Below are 16687 nucleotides of genomic sequence, written 5' to 3'. Positions count from 1 at the left end.
GAAATGAGAGCCATAAAATGGAAGAAACTAGAGCCCTTAATCACCACATGGAGGAAATCTACTCCAGCTATCAGTAATGCCCACAGTAAACTGTTCTACACGTACTACTGTTTTGAATGAGTAAAATGTTTGTCACAGCATTTCATAGTATCCGAAGTAGAACATCAACACAGTTTTGCTTCATTTGTCTTCTTTCACAGATAAGCACTTAAAAATTTTAAGATAAGCTATTCTACTTGAAAATGACAGGGTACGGGGGTGCCTGGTGGTTTAGTCAGTTAAGCAGCTGACTCTTGGTTTTGGCTCAGGTCATGATATCATGGTTTCCTGGGTTTGAGCCCCATGTTGGGCTCTGTGCTGACAGCATGAAGCCTGCTTTGGATTCTCTCCCTCATTCTCTTTCTGCCCCTCCCCATCTCAAGCTCTCTCTCAAAAATAAACTTGGGTTGCCTAGATGGCTCAGTCGGTTAAGCACTTGACTTCAGCTCAGATCATGAGCTCACCGCTTGCAAGTTCAAGCCCCACATTGGGCTCTGTGCTGACAGCTCAGAGCCTGGAGCCTGCTTTGGATTCTGTGTTTACCTCTTTCTCTGCCCTTTCCCCACTCACATTCTATCTCTCTCTCTCTCTCAAAAATAAATCTTAAAATTTTTAAAAATAGACTTCAATTTTTAATAAAAAGGACTTGGTACAATTAAAATAATTGACAGATATAAAAATTTATTAAGAATTCCGTTATATTCCAGGTTCGTATCTAAATTAAATTATTGCTCCGTACAAAACAGTTAGGTTCTTCTACTATCTAGCAAACTAGTCTATTCTTTGCTATTCATTTCTCTGAACTTTTCTATACACATTTATGCTTCTTCTCGTTTATTTTTGTCACCAACACTTGAAATGTCACTTAGCATAGCACACACATTTTATGATTCCTTATCTTAAATATAAAGCCAATGTATCTTCTTCATAATAAAATGTCAACATTATTTGCCATGTTTGCTGAGGTGTAATGAAAACACAATTTCTTAGGCTTTGTTTAAAATTTTTTCAAATTTAATATACAGGAAAAAAATTAAGAATGAAGTGTAAATATAAACATATGTATAACATTTAGAGTAACAGGAGCTGACAGTCTCTCTCTTCTAACATATTTGTACAAGCTGACATCTTACATTACTTTCCTAATTAAAATACCTTAGTTAAAGCAAAGTCCTATACATTTATGTACATACCACATTATTTGAACTCTGATCTATCCACTTAAAGCCTTCTAAATGATTTCAATAACGTCTGAAAAATGTAAAAATTAAGGGAAAAAAGCCTAGAAGAACTCGAGAGGGCTAGACAGGCCTTGGGGCTAGACAAGCAATCCACTGTTTTTTCCTATACATATCTGTTAGCTTAGAGGAGGAAACAAGAGTACATGACCACAATAATTGCATTTTCGTCTTAAAGTAAAATAGAGACACATAGTTGGTACAATTCTAGCTCAAAGATGGGTACAACCAGCAAATCTGGAAGGAATCAGAACAGCCTGCATAGAGGAATTATTTCCATTTGGGAGTCTAAAAGAACACATAAGGATTACAAGGCAAGACATGAGGGAGAAACTAAGACAAAGACATGAGGCTGTTGGAACTAAGCCAAAACAAAAACACTCATTCAAGAAGATATACATGCCCCTACATTTCTTGCTGCATCATTTACAATACCAAGATATGAAAGCAACCCAACTGGCCATCAACAGATGAAGATGCAGTACATGCATGCAATGTTATGCAATCATAACAAAGAATGGGGTCTTTCTTCCCATTTGAAACAACACGGATGGACTGAAAAGGTATTATGTTACGTGAAATAAGTTAGAGAAAGGCAAATGCCCATATGATTTCACTTATATGTGGAATCTAAAAAACAAACCGAGAAACAGAAAAAACCCAGACTCTAAAATACAGAAAATTGGTGGTTGCTGGCGGGAGGTAGATGGGCATATGTGCAGCATAAATGAAGGAGATTAAGAGGTACAAACTTCCAGTTATAAAATAAATGACAGAGATAAAAGTACAGCAGAAAAAAATACAGTCAATAATAGTCAAAAATGTACATAAGGAAGAATCCTGTGAAGAACTTTTGAGAATTAGGAAGAGAACTACAGAATTGAGACCAGAGGTCAAGTAACGAGAAAAACCAGAAGGTGATGCACTACATTTAAGTTCGACAGTGTTTCAGGGAGTAGGAAGTAGCCATCAGTGTCAAAAGACAATTGAGAGGGTAAGCACAGTGAAAACAGAAAGGGTATTGCTGGGTTTAACAGACAAATCACTCCAGATCTCAGCAAGTTATGTGAGGCCAGAATGCAATAGTTTTAATGACAAAAATCTATCGAAGGAACAGAAAAAGACCTCACCTGACTCCTAAGGGATCAAGTTAGGGCAAGTCAGGCAAGGTCACTTCGCCTAGAAAAGCACTGCTGGCCAAGACAGGGGGAATAAAGCTAGGTCAGGTGAAGAGGGTAAGGCAATGGGAAGTTGTGCAACAGATGAGACCAGAAAGGAAGACTACAGAGAGTCTGCAAAGCATTATGTTTTGCTAAGGAGTTTACAGGTTATCCCACAACATGCATTTAAAAGATGCTTTTAAGCCAGGGAATGACAATCAAATTTGAATACACTGGAGGAAGGAAAATCCCCTCTGTCCATGTGTATGCATCCCAGATGGAGTCATGTAACTCACTGTGTGGTGAGGTGTCCTAACGCTCAACTAAGAGATGATCTGGCCTTAGAAATACACCTTGAAAAGACCGTGAGGTGGCAGTGAAAATGCTATTAGCTGGAATCATGTTTCAATTGTGATTAAACATCCTTTTTCTGAGGGAAGCCTCAACAGCTCAGTTGGCTGAGCATTCGACACTTGATTTCGGCTTAGGTCATGATCTCACCACTGTGTGATCGGCCCTGCGTCCAGCTCATGCTGGGCATGGAGACTGCTTGGGATTCTCTCCCTCTCTTTCCTCTTTGCAACCCACCCCCAATCCTTTATGTGGACAATCAGATGTCATTGAGACACAGCTGTTTAAGGACATGTGCAAGGGAGCATCTCCTCAGATATGTAGAGCTGTCTCGATAAGAAAACTTTATTTTCAGATTCAGTTGACATTTTTCTATTGTTCTCCTTCAAATGACAGAGATTTTATACGTTAGCTAAGATTCACAATGACTATTCCTTGTGAACCTCTCAAGTACCTTCCTGAGAGCTCTGTGACCTTGAGAGAAAGAGTAACTGAATTTAGTTCATATCAATCAATTTTTATTTAGCACATGTTAATAACTAGAATATATACTCTCCAATATTGAGAGCCTTTATGTATTTTCAGTGCATAGAGAAGATAAATCGGAAGATTTTTCTGAGAGAAATCTACATCCTTCTTAGTAACACTTTCCAGTGTTTTAATACACATGAGGTTGCTTTGTCTAAATTATTTTCCCTTCCATTTAATATCCTGCTTCCTGTCCTACTTAGTTGAAACAAAGAACACCTGCTCATTCTCACTAACACAATGCTCTTTTGTATACTGAAAGATTAGCATTAAGTCTTCTGTCAACCTTATTGTCTGTGGGCTAAATCCAGTTCCCTTTATTTTTAAAGTTGGAAAGAATCCTGGAATTTACAATATGGAACTGATCAAACTCCCAACCCCTTACCAAATGTGCACTTGACCTGACAAAACCACACAACTGCTTCCTTTTACACAGTGCTTTTTCAATAAGGCCTTTTTTTTTTTTGATAGATAGATAGATAGATAAAACAGTAAAAGAAATCTTATCATCTTGATTAAATACTTTTCCTTGACATTAATTTGTTAAAAGGCAGAGATGAAAAACTTTGTTATTTGCATGATGGGGGCTGGGGAGAGGGTATGGAAAAGAAAAACCAAAAGTATAGAAATTCTTCTAAATCTTTTCTGAAATCCCTACTTAATAATGAACGATTATGTGAAGAGTTTCTTAGAACGCATTCAGCAGACTCTGCTCCCTGAAGGCAAAAGCTAATGTGTGGTAAAGTAGCTCATCTGTGGTTTATAGGTTAATTTAAACCAGTATCTTCAATTAAACCATTCTTAACCATGGTCCCCTGCCTTCAAATACTGTAGTAGATACTTACCAAGCATTTGTTGGGTGCCTAACTGGATGGATGGATGGATGCATAGAGAAACTGGAAACAAAAATGAAAACCTAAAATTGATATTTCACTGACGTGGAAAAAGAAAAAGGCTTGCCAACTAAAGCACTGTCAACACAGAAAAGGACTGTAGTCAATGTCAGAATTTGTATGCCATTTACTTGCCAGTCTGTAAAAATTCAAGTAACTCTCATTTTCCATTCCTGGACTGTGATAGGTAGAGTAAGTTTCCCAAAGATGCCTATGACCCGATCCCCGAACCTGTGAATATGCTCTCTTCTAAGGCAAAAGGGAACTGAAATAGCAGATGGAATTACAGATTGCTAACTAGCCGGCCTTTAAATAGGAAGATAATCCTAGGTTATCCAGGTGGGCCCCACACAACTATAAGAGTTCTTAGGGGCACCTGGGTGGCTCAGGTGGTTAAGCGTTCAACTCGTGGTCTTGGCTCAGATCAAGAGCTCATGATTCGTGAGTTCAAGCCCCAGGTCGGGCTTTGTGCTGACCGTATGGAACCTGCTTAGGATTCTCTGTCTCCCTCTCTCTGCCCCTCCCCCACTTGCTTGCTTGCTCTCTCTCAAGTAAATAAACTAAAAAATAAAAAAATAGAATTCATAGTTATGGAAGAGGAAGGTAGAAAAGCAGGTGTTGGAGCCATGTGATGTGAGAAGCACTCAAATTAGCCATTTGATGGCTCTGGTATGGGGGGGGGCATGAGCCAAGGAGTGCAAGCAGTCTCCAGAAGCTGAAAAAGTAAAAATAAGTTACATTCTGCTTTAGATCCTTGGGAAAGGAACTCAACACTACCAAAATGTTGATTTTAGCTAACTGAGATTCATTTTGGTCTTCTGACCTCCACAACTGTAATACAATAAATTTGTGCTGTTTTTGATAATTTGTTAAAGTGAAACTAATATGAAACTAATACAGACAATAAAGGCTGAAATTTGATTATAAAAACACTAAATGCTGATTTTAAAAGAACTCTAAATTTATCTTTTAAATTTCTTCTGCCAAGTGTGATTCAAAGATATTTTTACACACAGATTTCAATCAGTAGCTTTGTCTGATTAACAAGAGGTATTTGTGTGATTATCTCTCACATTCTTGAAGCATCCTGCTTATCCGAAATCTTTTGAAAAGTTTTTTTCTTTGTGTTAAAGTTTTGACTTATCACACGAATTTTTAAGTGCCTAACAATGAGGCTGATTATTTTGGTTACTATAATGAAGACCATCTGCTTATTATTTCTAGCAAATTTCAAGTTCTATATACCCAAATGATCAAGAATCATTTCTTCCATTACAAAGTCTTTCTTGAAGATTCTGAAAGACATAGTTAAGGCTGTCACTATATTTTTATGACTCAATTAAAGATACTGGCCTTTATTCATCTTCCTATATCACTTCTATTGCTTGTAAGGTATCAATTTCATACTTCTCCTTGGATAGAGCAATATATTCCATCACTGTTATATCTGTGTTTTTCAAGACTCAACTGGATAGAAAAGTGTCATTATTATTCTTGATCTATTCCCCTCAACCATAAATTATGAATAGCAGTAACCTTTATATTTCCCTACCCAATACAGTTCCTATTAGAGGACACTGCATGAGTAGCTTTATCCTGTTTCTTTTTACTAGGCTGGTTATAATAATGCCTGGCATTTATAAAGAACCTTTCAACTGAGTGCCTCAAAGTGCTTTGTGAAATTTAAATTAATTCTCACATCACCCTTAAAAGACAGGCATTGCTCTGGTTATGTAAATAATTTGACACTGAAGTTAAATGAATACCTAAGGAAATTACTTCAGGATAACAATGGACACTTGCAATGTTACCTCCACCTCCCCAATCCAATAAATTATTCCCTTAATTGTTTCACAAACATTATAATAGCTCATGTAGCTTTGTTCTCACTGTGGTTATTAGATACTGTAAGGATTTTTAGAGCCATGTCAATTTTATTTGTTAATCCAGAATATAGGACAGTAGGATGGGAAGGAGGAAATTACAGACTGTCTAAACATGGATAACTTCAGCTGCCTCCTTAAATATATTTGATTCATATTCAATATATAGTAAGATGGCAGCACGGTGGAAGATAAAGATTAAGGAAGAGAAGGAGAAGTTGAATGACCTGTCCACTTGTCCCCATGGCTACGATGGCAGAACCAATACCAGAATCCATGTCTTCTGGAAGGTTTTAAATTTTCAGCTTCAGGCGCTCAAGAACCAATTTGAATCTTGCACCTTTTACTTAAAAGAATTTATTTTGATTTTGATTCACACACTACAGATAATAACTAGTAGGGAACAAAAGTCTTAGCTTTTCGGCATCGATGCTAAAGACCATGATGGTGAATATTCTCAAGAGGTTATGGGTATGTTCAAGATGCATAGGAACTTCTTTTCTTAATGCAGCAACTGTAAGAAGAGGTTAGTAATGGATCTCAGGATCTTCCATGGATTATGAAGAGGTAGCTCGACTATACTAGAACCTCACTCTTCCTGTAGGATCCAAACCCTCCATTATTCTGCAATTGTTGTTTCAGTTATCACTTGAAGCTCAGGCATTCAAACAAAGTGAGTCATTCTACTGTCTACAATCATTTTTGGTATGAGAAATGAAACTGAATCAGGCAAAGTTCAAGAGATCATTTGTTCATTCATCTTCCTAACATTTCCTGCACATGTATTATAGGTCAGATGCTGTTAGATGTTGGTGAAATGACAATCTTGTCCTTAGCCTCACCTTCATTGGAAATGGAGATACACTATTGTAAGGTTCTTACACTATACTAGTGTTATAATATCACTTGAATTTAGACTATGATGATTTAAAGCAACACCTAGAATAAGTGATTGATAAAAAATGGAACCTTTAAATATACAATTATTTGGGGTGCCTGGGTGACTCAGTCAGTTGAGCATCCGACTTTGGCTCAGGTCATGATCTCATGGTTCAGGAGTTCGAGCCCCACGTTGGGCTTGCTGCTGTCAGCTCAGAGCCTACCTTCGGATCCTCTCTCCTCCTGTGTGCCTCTGCCCTGCTCATGCTCTCTCAAAAATGAATAAATACTTCTTAAAAATTCAGTCTAGGGGGCGCCTGGGTGGCTCAGTTGGTTAAGCATGCGGCTTCGGCTCAGGTCACGATCTCGTGGTTCATGGGTTCGAGCCCTACGTCAGGCTCTGTGCTGACAGCTAGCTCAGAGCCTGGAGCCTGTCTTCAGATTCTGTATCTCCCTCTCTCTCTGACCCTCCCCTGATTGCACTGTCTCTGTCTCTCAAGAATAAATAAAACACATTAAAAAATTTTTTTTAATTCGGTCTAAAGAAAAAAGGGAATAGATGACAGGAGAAACGAACAAATACTGAAATATTTAAACTTAACTATATCAAAAATTGTAATAAAATATAGTTAAAATACTCTGAAAGACTACCAGATTGACTAAAAAAAAAAAAGACAATTATACATTGCTTAAATATATTTTATTTTTAAAAATATTTTATTTAAATAATTTCTATACCCAATATGGGGCTCAAGCTCACAATCCCAGGATCAAGAGTCACATTCTTGGGGCACCTAGGTAGCTCAGTCAGTTAAGCATCTGACTTCGGCTCAGGTCATGATCTTGCAATCCATGAGTTCAAGCCCCACATCAGGCTCTGTGTTGACAGCTCAGAGCCCTGAACCTGTTTCCATTCTGTGTCTACCTCTCTCTCTGCCCTTCCCTTATTCATGCTCTGCCTGTCTCTATCTCTCAAAAGGAAATTTAAAAAACATTAAAAAAAAAAAAAAAGAGTCACATTCTCCACTAACTGAGCCAGCTGGGCACCCCTTAAATAAATGAATTTTAAATGTAAAGAAGTACATTAAAGGATGGAAAAAGACATGATATGCTACCACTGGTTTTAAAAAATCTGGGATGGCTAAGATAAAGTAGGTTTTATTTATTTATTTTATTGTTATTACTTTTTAGTAGGCTTCATGCCCAGTGTGGAAATCAATGCAGGGCTTGACCTCACAACCCTGAGCTGAGATCAAGAATCAGATACTTATCTGACTTAGCCACTCAGGCACCCCTAAAATAAAGGAGATTTTAAAGCAACGTATATTATGAGGGATAAGGAAAGTTCTTTCATGATGACAAAGAAGTCAGTTAATTAAAAAAAATACAGAGATCCTTAATATTTTTGCACCTAGCAACAGATCTTTCAGATAGAAGAAACAAAATATGACAGATCCAAAATTAAACTCAGAGATTAGTATCAATCTCTCAAATATTGTTTAAAAAAAGTAAATAGAAAATCAGTAAGTACATGGAAGATCTGAGTAACTTCAACTATCTGATTTCTATGAAACACCCTTTTAGACAATGGAAGAATACAGTCTTAACAAATGCACATGGAAGTCCACTAGATTGTGTGATAAAATAAGCCTCAGGAAATTTTAAAAGGATTAAAGATCTAGAAGTATACTCTCTAACCATAATAGACGTCAAATAGAATCAACAACAGAACTCTAAAAAACTCTAAAATATGGGGAAACTAAATAGCACAATGCTTAATAACCTGTATTCAAAGAAAGAAATCAAAACACTATTTCTAAAAGGACAAAAATGAAAAAAAAATTTGTAGGATGCTATGAAAGCAATAATTAGGGAATGTGCCTCTATAGCACTAAATGTCTATTTAAAAAAAAAGATTTTTCTCAAATCAATGTCAATGCCTTCAACTTTTAATAAAAAAAGTATTATAAATTAAACCCAAGGTAAATAAATGAAATAATAAAGATCAGAGCCCAAATAAATAAAAAATTAGAAGGAACTTTATCAACTTGATGAATGGAATCTACCAGAAAAAATTACAGCCAATATTATACTTAATGTTGCAAGACTAAATGCCTTCCCCCTCCAAAATTGAGAACAAGACAAGGATGTCCCTTTTCACCACTTTGATTTAACACTGTATTGTAGATTCTAGTAAGGACAATATGGCAACAAAAAGAAAAACTATCTAGATTAGAAAGGTAAAACTGTTTTTCCATAGACACTATTGTCTAAAAATACAGTCTACAAAATGTTACTGTAACTAGTGAGTTGAGCGACACTGCGGAACAGAAGATCAGTACCAAAAGTCATCTGTATTTCAATATACTAGTAGTACCTAATTTAAAAATTGAAACAAAACAATGCCATTTAGAATAGCATCAAAAATTTGAAACAGTCAAGTGACAGATCAGACAAAAGAAATGCAAGACCGATACACTGAAAACTCTAAGACCTTGCTGTGAGGAATGATGTAAGACCTAAATAAAGGGACAGATACATCACTATATCCATGGGTCAAAAGACCCAGCACCATTGATGAATCCCCAAACTGACCTACAGATACAATGAAATTATAGTCAAAATAACACTGAGTGTTTTCTTGTTGAAAGTTACAACCTGATTTTAAAGTTCAGAGGGCACAGAACTATTAGAATAGACAAAACTGGGGAAATCAAGAACGAAAAGAGCAAAGTCAAAGAACTATGAGTACTTGCTGTGACAGACTTATGAGAAAGCTAAAATAATCAGAGCAGCACACTGCTGGCATCAAGAAAGGAAAACAGATTAATGGAACAGACTAGACTAGTGGATACATATACAGTTGATTTTCAATAAAAGTGCTAAGGAAAGCCAGCGAGGAAAGTTTTTTTCAATATATGGTACTAGTGGGGCATCTGGGTGGCTCAGTCAGTTGAGTGTTCGACTCCTGATTTCAGCTTAGGTCATGATCCCAGTCATGGCGTCGAGCTCTACACTGAGTGTGGAGCCTACCTGAGGAGCCTCTGCTCTTCTCCCCACTTGCACCTGCACTGCCTAATAAATAAATGACACTCAGACCAGGTATTCATATAACAGAACAGTGTACATAGCTATAGATATTTCACTCATCACAGTTAAAGACTCCTGCTCTTTTGTTTTTAAATTTTTTTACACATTTTTGAAAGACAGAGGAGAGAGAAGGAGACACAGAATCCGAAGCAGGCTCCAGGCTCTGAGCTGTCAGCACAGAGCCCGATGTGAGGCTCAAACTCACAAACCATGAGATCATGACCTGAGCTGAAGTTGGATGCTCAACTGACTGAGCTACTCAGGCGCCCCAAAACTCCTACTCTTGGAAACACACCATGAACAGAATACAAACTAAATACTAGGAGAATATTCACAAATATATCTGATAAAGAAAGTGTAAACAATTTATTATAGTCTTTCTGAACTCAAGAGCAATAAGCAGCCCAATTAAATATTGGGAAGCTATTTGAACAGATTCATCAAAGAAGATGTATAGATCAAGAGGATGTATGGAGGACAAACATGGAAAAAAATGTTCAACATGATTAATATTAACTGGTAGAGGAGAGCAAATGAAAACCATAAGGGAATAACACCACACTCATCAGAAACAAGAGATAATTACAGTGTATATGTATAATTACTATGAGGAAAGTGAGCCATCAACTTCTGCTAATAAAATCACCCACATGGCCCCACCATGGAGGATGGCTGTTTAAACCTGTTTGCCCTCTTGGAATGTGAGAAAGTAAGAAAATGCTTTCCTTTACCTCTACCGAGAAGATTCTAGCCAACTCCTTAGAGAAGGTCTGAGGCAGAGTCACTAACAACTGATGCATGTGATCAAAGGCGCCTTTCCTTCAAAGTCAGACTCTGAATGAGAAGTCTTCCCTTACTCTTCACAGCATGCAATTAGTGAGCAGACATAATTAACTGCAGTTAGAAAAAAACATTTAGAAAGAATTTACACTCTCTGTGAATTATCAGTGGCCTTGCACCGGTCTGTGGTCCTGCTTGTCACCGGCCTGGCTCCTGAGACAGGACAGCAGAGGCCTGGGAGGAATGGCTTTGTGAAAGAACTAGAGGAGGAAGGCGACCTTTTCTGTGAATTTTAGTTTCAGGGAAGCTACCATGCCTGCTAACACTACAAAAATTAAAGTCCACAGTATAGGGTGAGTTGAATTAGGCATATGAAATGCAAATGAGTCTCCATTCCATTTTGCAGTAGGTGGCGTTAATTTGCCGGCCACGGTAGCAGCCATCCAGTCTGGCGATAGCAATAAAACTGGATATTAAATTTCACTTTCAAAGTGAAGAAAAATACATATTATGATTTTGCTAGCAGCTTCTCTAATGCTTGATTCCTATGTGGATGAATCAAATTCATATAATGCTGAAAACTTTTTTTTAATCTTCAAATATAAATTTTGACTGAGTGAAGGCAAGGCCTAAAGTGATTTTTATGAATTTAACTGTATATTTATTTTTGAAAACTTAGGATGGTTATTCAAACCATGTGCAGTCTACTCCTAACTTACGTTGTATGCTGAAATGAGAAGTTCTGTGACAACTGTGTTTAGTAAACTAGGCAATTAGACAAATGTTTAAAATCTCTGAGTTCTAAGGGCACTTGGCTGGCTCAGGTGGTCAAGCGGCCAACTTCAGTTCAGGTCATGATCTCACGGTCTATGGGGTTCGAGCCCCGTGTTGGGCTCTGTGCTGACAGCTCAGAGCCTGGAGCTGCTTTGAAGTCTGTGTCTCCCTCTCTCTCTGCCCCTCCCCTGCTTGCGCACGTGCGCGCGCGCTCTCTCTCTCTCTCATAAATGAATAAACATTAAAAAAAGTGTTTTTTTAAGTCTATGGGTTCTAGGGGCACCTGGGTGGCTCAGTCAGTTAAGCATCCAGCTTCTGGCTTCAGCTCAGGTCATGATCCCATGGTTTGTGGGTTCAAGCCCCGCATTGGGCTTTGTGCTGACAGCTAGCTCAGAGCCTGGAGCCTGCTTTGGATTCTGTGTCTCCCTCTCTCTCTGACTCTCCCTTGCTTGTGGTGTCTCTGTCTCTCAAAAAGAAATAAAAAACATTAAAAAAAATTTAAGTCTATGGGTTCTAACCAGTTACATATGAGATTTCCAATTAAATATGGTATTTGGCATTAATAATTAATGTAGCTGCTGGAAGTTTCAGCATTAACAGAGAAGTTAGAAAATTTAATTCGACCAAAGCCACACAAATGAGAAAACCTAAAAAGGAAATACTCTGGAAAAACAAGAGGGGCAAGAAAGAAAATATTAGACTGACCAGTTAATTAGAACTCTTAACACCGTATTTCGGTCTCTACCTTAACATACCACTCAGTCACTTACTTCTCTCTCGTCAAGTTTCAAAAACAAGTAAACATTGTGCATATTCTGATCACTCTTCAGATAGATCTCGTTTGATGCTTCATACAGCAAACAAGAGAAACAACTCAATAAAAAAGGCAAATATATAAGCAATTTTTGGTTGCTAAATTAAGACATTACAAGCTGCCTGAAAGATAACAACAGTTCAATGTAATGAAGTCATCATTTCAGCAATTCTAATTTATCTTAATATTTAAAATGCATCTGAAATTAACCACCAGCTGCTGTTTCCTTATAGTATTTGTATTCATAAAACAAACATGACTGTCATTTTGAATTATTAGGTATGAATATCTCCATGTTGAGAAATGTTAACTACAAGATAGTCAAATAGAAAAAAGTGAGAAAAATACATGAAACCTTAATTTCAAAAATATAACTACTCTCAAAATGTCTATCTAAGAGGTAAGCAAACTGTTAGTCTTTTGCTATCTTAAAATAGTTAATCAAATTAGAAGAGGCACTGGCTCCACTGGAAAGGAAGGCAGCTTCTCTGATTTGGAGGAGTCTCCAGCCTCATGGGGGCAGAAGAACCAGGGTCCTGTGTATACTGATGGTGTGGTATCATGAACTCAGTGCATGAGCAGACACGAAGTAGGCTCTTTTTCTAACAACTGTGAGAATGCCTTGATAGCAACACTTCTAAAACTAAAACATTACTTGGGTGGAAACCTCAAATATTCATTTTGTACTAAGGAACACCATTCAGCAAGTTAAAAAGTTACCAAGGAGTTCAAATATTCATTCTGAAGGACTCAATGGAAACTCCGTTGTTCACAAATAGATGTCCTGAAAGTAATTTAGATTTTTAGGTGGCTGTGTTAAGTAAGCCTTGCTTTAAAAGTTTCCAGGACAGAAATCATCTTAAATATTTTTATTTAGGCAGAGCTGACACATAATATTACATTAGTTTTAGGTGTACAAACACAGTGATTTGACACGTCTCTACATTATACGGTGCTCACCAAAAGTGTAGCTGTCATAAAGTACTATCAGAGCATCACTGGTGAAATATATACTTCTGGGTGCCTGACTAGTCAACTGCTTGCTCACTAGGACAAGCCCATAATATGAAAAATTCCCTGTTCTGCCTCCAGGTATTCCCTAAGGCATCTGATAGAGGCTTGGCCACCAATTCAGATGAGAAATCTCCATATGCCACCTCCATTTCTATAAATAGGTACTTGCACCTGCCATCTACAAACAAAATCTGCATGCCAAGTACATCCCAAAGAACATAACCTTCAGCTGCCTAAAGCCTACTTAAATTTGAACTATCATTTTACAAAACTATATGCTAGAGCAGATTTTCTCTTATCCTTAGGACTTACTAGTTCTCAACCAGCAAGTGACACTATTTGTATCACTGTTAGTGACACTGTATGCATACTGCTAGCTCCTGAGAAATGCTCAGAACATTCCTTCTTGGAATCATCCTCAACCAACCAAAAGACAAGTGTTCCTGCTTCCCAGTATAAAAGTAGATAAATATATAGCAAGCATTACTAGTAGCTCTAACACTCAGAGATGACCATCAGTTACTCTTTTATTTTAGAGAGTGAGAGACAGTGTGAGGGGGAGGGAGGGAGGGAGCGAGCGAGCGAGAGAGAATATGAATATCTTATGCAGGCTCCACACTCAGCACAGAGCCCAACACCGGGCTTGATCCACCCTGGGATCATGACCTGAGCTGAAATCAAGAGTTGGACACTCAACCAACTGAGCTACCCAGGTGCCCTAATCACCAGTTTCTACTAATGGGTACATGCACAGGCTCAAACTTCAACACATCTAAAGACCCAAAGTTTAAAGAAGAAATGAATCGGGTGTGTTTGAGGAAAGGAAGAAAGTCACGTACGAAGGAAAGAGGTCAGTAAGCAAGATGGTTCTAACAGGAGACTTAGAGATCAGTTCATGGAGAGCAGGATTCTTCCATGTTAGTGTGTCCCCAGATTACCAAGAGGCCCCTCTAAAACACTGCGGCATCCCACCTTCAGAGTTTCTGGACCAGCAGGTCTAGTGTGAGGCCCGAGAATCTGCATTTCTAACAGTCATCCAGGTACTGCTGTCACAGATCCAGGGTCCCACCTTGGGAACCACTCTTGGGCATGCTACACTATGGTGTGGAGTCTGAATTTTAGTAAATTTTTGTAATGTTTATTTTTGACAGAGAGAGAGCGTGAGCAGGGGAGGGGCAGAGGAGGAGTGAGATGCAGAATCCGAAGCAGGTTCCAGGCTCTGAGCTGTCAGAACAGAGCCCGACATGGGGCTTGAACTCATGAACCCTGAGATAATGACCTGAGTCGAAGTTGGACACTTAACTGACTGAGCCACCCAGGCACCCTGAGGAGTCTGATTTTTATTCCAAAGAAATAAGAAGACACTGGAAGATTTTTAAGGGCAGAGTGATGTGATTTGTTTTGAATTTTAAATAGATCATAATGGCTGAGGTGTGAAAGCTAATCCGAGGGGACAACATGACAAATGGGAAAGTAGTACGGAGACTATTAGCAGCAAGGAAGGATGGTGTCCTGAATTAGGGTAGAGGAGGAATTAAGATGTGGACACATTCAGAATAAATTTAGGGAAAGCTGACAGAACTTGCACACAGACGAAGTATTAAGGTAAAGGAAGAGAAACAAAGTAGATGTCAGGGTCACTAACTTAAAAACAGCCTCAATGGAAAACTTTATGGGGGTGCTAATCATAAGCTCTATTTTAGAAATATTTAATTGGAGATCACTGTTAAATGCAACTTAGAAATACTAAATATACAGGTTGGATATACAAATCTGAAGCTCCAAGAAAGAAAAACTTTAAATTGGAAGTTATTGACACATAAATATTTATAAACATGGAACCTACTCAGATCATTAGGGGAGTCTGAAGGCTCTCTAAAGAGGGGTGATTTGGCACACCTCCCAGGGGACATTTAGCAAAGTCTAGAGACATGTTTGACCGTCTTGACTTAAGGCCGGGCCAACTACCAGCATCTGACCAGAGGCCAGGGATGCTGCTAAATACAAAGCGTACAGAAAAGCTCCTAACAGCAAAGCACTTTCATGTTCAAAATACCAATAGCGCGGAGGGTGAGAAACTCTTGTATGGAAAGAAAAACTGTCTTGTATGAAGGGAGCAAAGGAGCACGAGGCCTTTCTCAGATACACGGCAGACTGGGAAGCATACCACTTACATACCCAACTTAAAACCTGCTTAAAAATGTATATGGTCAGTTAAGAAATTAATTAAAAATATGTCAAGAATTACACTGCAGCATTAGACTTAAAATGGCTGCTATCTGAATGTGAAAAATTGTCATACTAAGGAAATACGATAAAATTAAGAATAGCTTATCAAAACCCTGCCTCATAAATCCACCAGCTCATACGCAGGCTCCAGAGCACTTCTGTAGGGTCATGCTACCTGTCTGCCTTTGCTGAGTGAGCAAGTGCACAAACATGAAAGCACATGAGTGAACGAATGTGCGGCTTAGCTCTTTGGTCTTAACAGATCCACACCACAAGGACACAGAAGAGGAAACCTGGAATATGAATGTAGGTTCTCAATTTCTCGAGTGTGGGTACAGATTAACAAAACCCCTAGAAATGGAAAACTCTCATCAGGTAAAGGACACACAAGAGGATAAAGGTTTGAAATGAGTCAAAAGCCCAACTTTGGGGAAAAATTTTTCAATATACCCAATGATCCTAGTACCCTTCAACATCTACCATCCACAGAAGCTGTCCATCATTACCAGAAAATTTCTTGTAAGATTTCTGAAGGCTTTAATCTCTGGACAATACCTATGACTTTAGTCTTCAGGTCTAGGTAAGAGAAATTGACCTTAGGGAAAATAACTTTATGGCCTACTTATTGGAGCCCATCTACTTTAAAAATGAGACACAGAGAGGTGTTAAGATCACATATCTACCCTTAACTTAATGCACTGCCAGAAACAGGTGGAAAGATCCATGGAAAGATCCCTGGAATTAGGGGATAGACATATTCTAAGTATGAAGTGAGTATAGCAAAAAAAAAAAAAAATCCAGAGTTAAAAGATCTGTGAAAAAGACCTTCTCACAAGGGAAAACAGGAAAGGATAAGAGAGAAACACCCTTAGATATTCTGTAATTAGTCTAATTATAATGGACCTAAACAGATGGATTTTAAATATCAAGATGCTGCTTTTAACCCATGGACAGCAATGTTTAAATGACAATTACCTTTCACCCAATAGAACAAGTTGCCTTGTGCCATAAATAC

At 38.1% G+C, this 16687-nt stretch overlaps 1 protein-coding gene across 16 annotated transcripts in view; it reads right to left on the bottom strand.

Annotated features, from left to right (window-relative positions):
* The window catches only part of CADPS2 (calcium dependent secretion activator 2), a 522703-nt gene that overhangs the window by 242702 nt on the left and 263314 nt on the right, over positions 1-16687 (bottom strand). The gene's annotated exons all lie outside the window — the stretch shown is intronic.

This window comes from Suricata suricatta, chromosome 2 (assembly GCF_006229205.1).
Source record: "Suricata suricatta isolate VVHF042 chromosome 2, meerkat_22Aug2017_6uvM2_HiC, whole genome shotgun sequence".
Lineage (NCBI taxonomy): Eukaryota > Metazoa > Chordata > Mammalia > Carnivora > Herpestidae > Suricata > Suricata suricatta.
The sequence above is the reverse complement of the archived record's forward strand: the minus strand, read 5'-3'. Positions and strand labels throughout refer to the sequence as shown.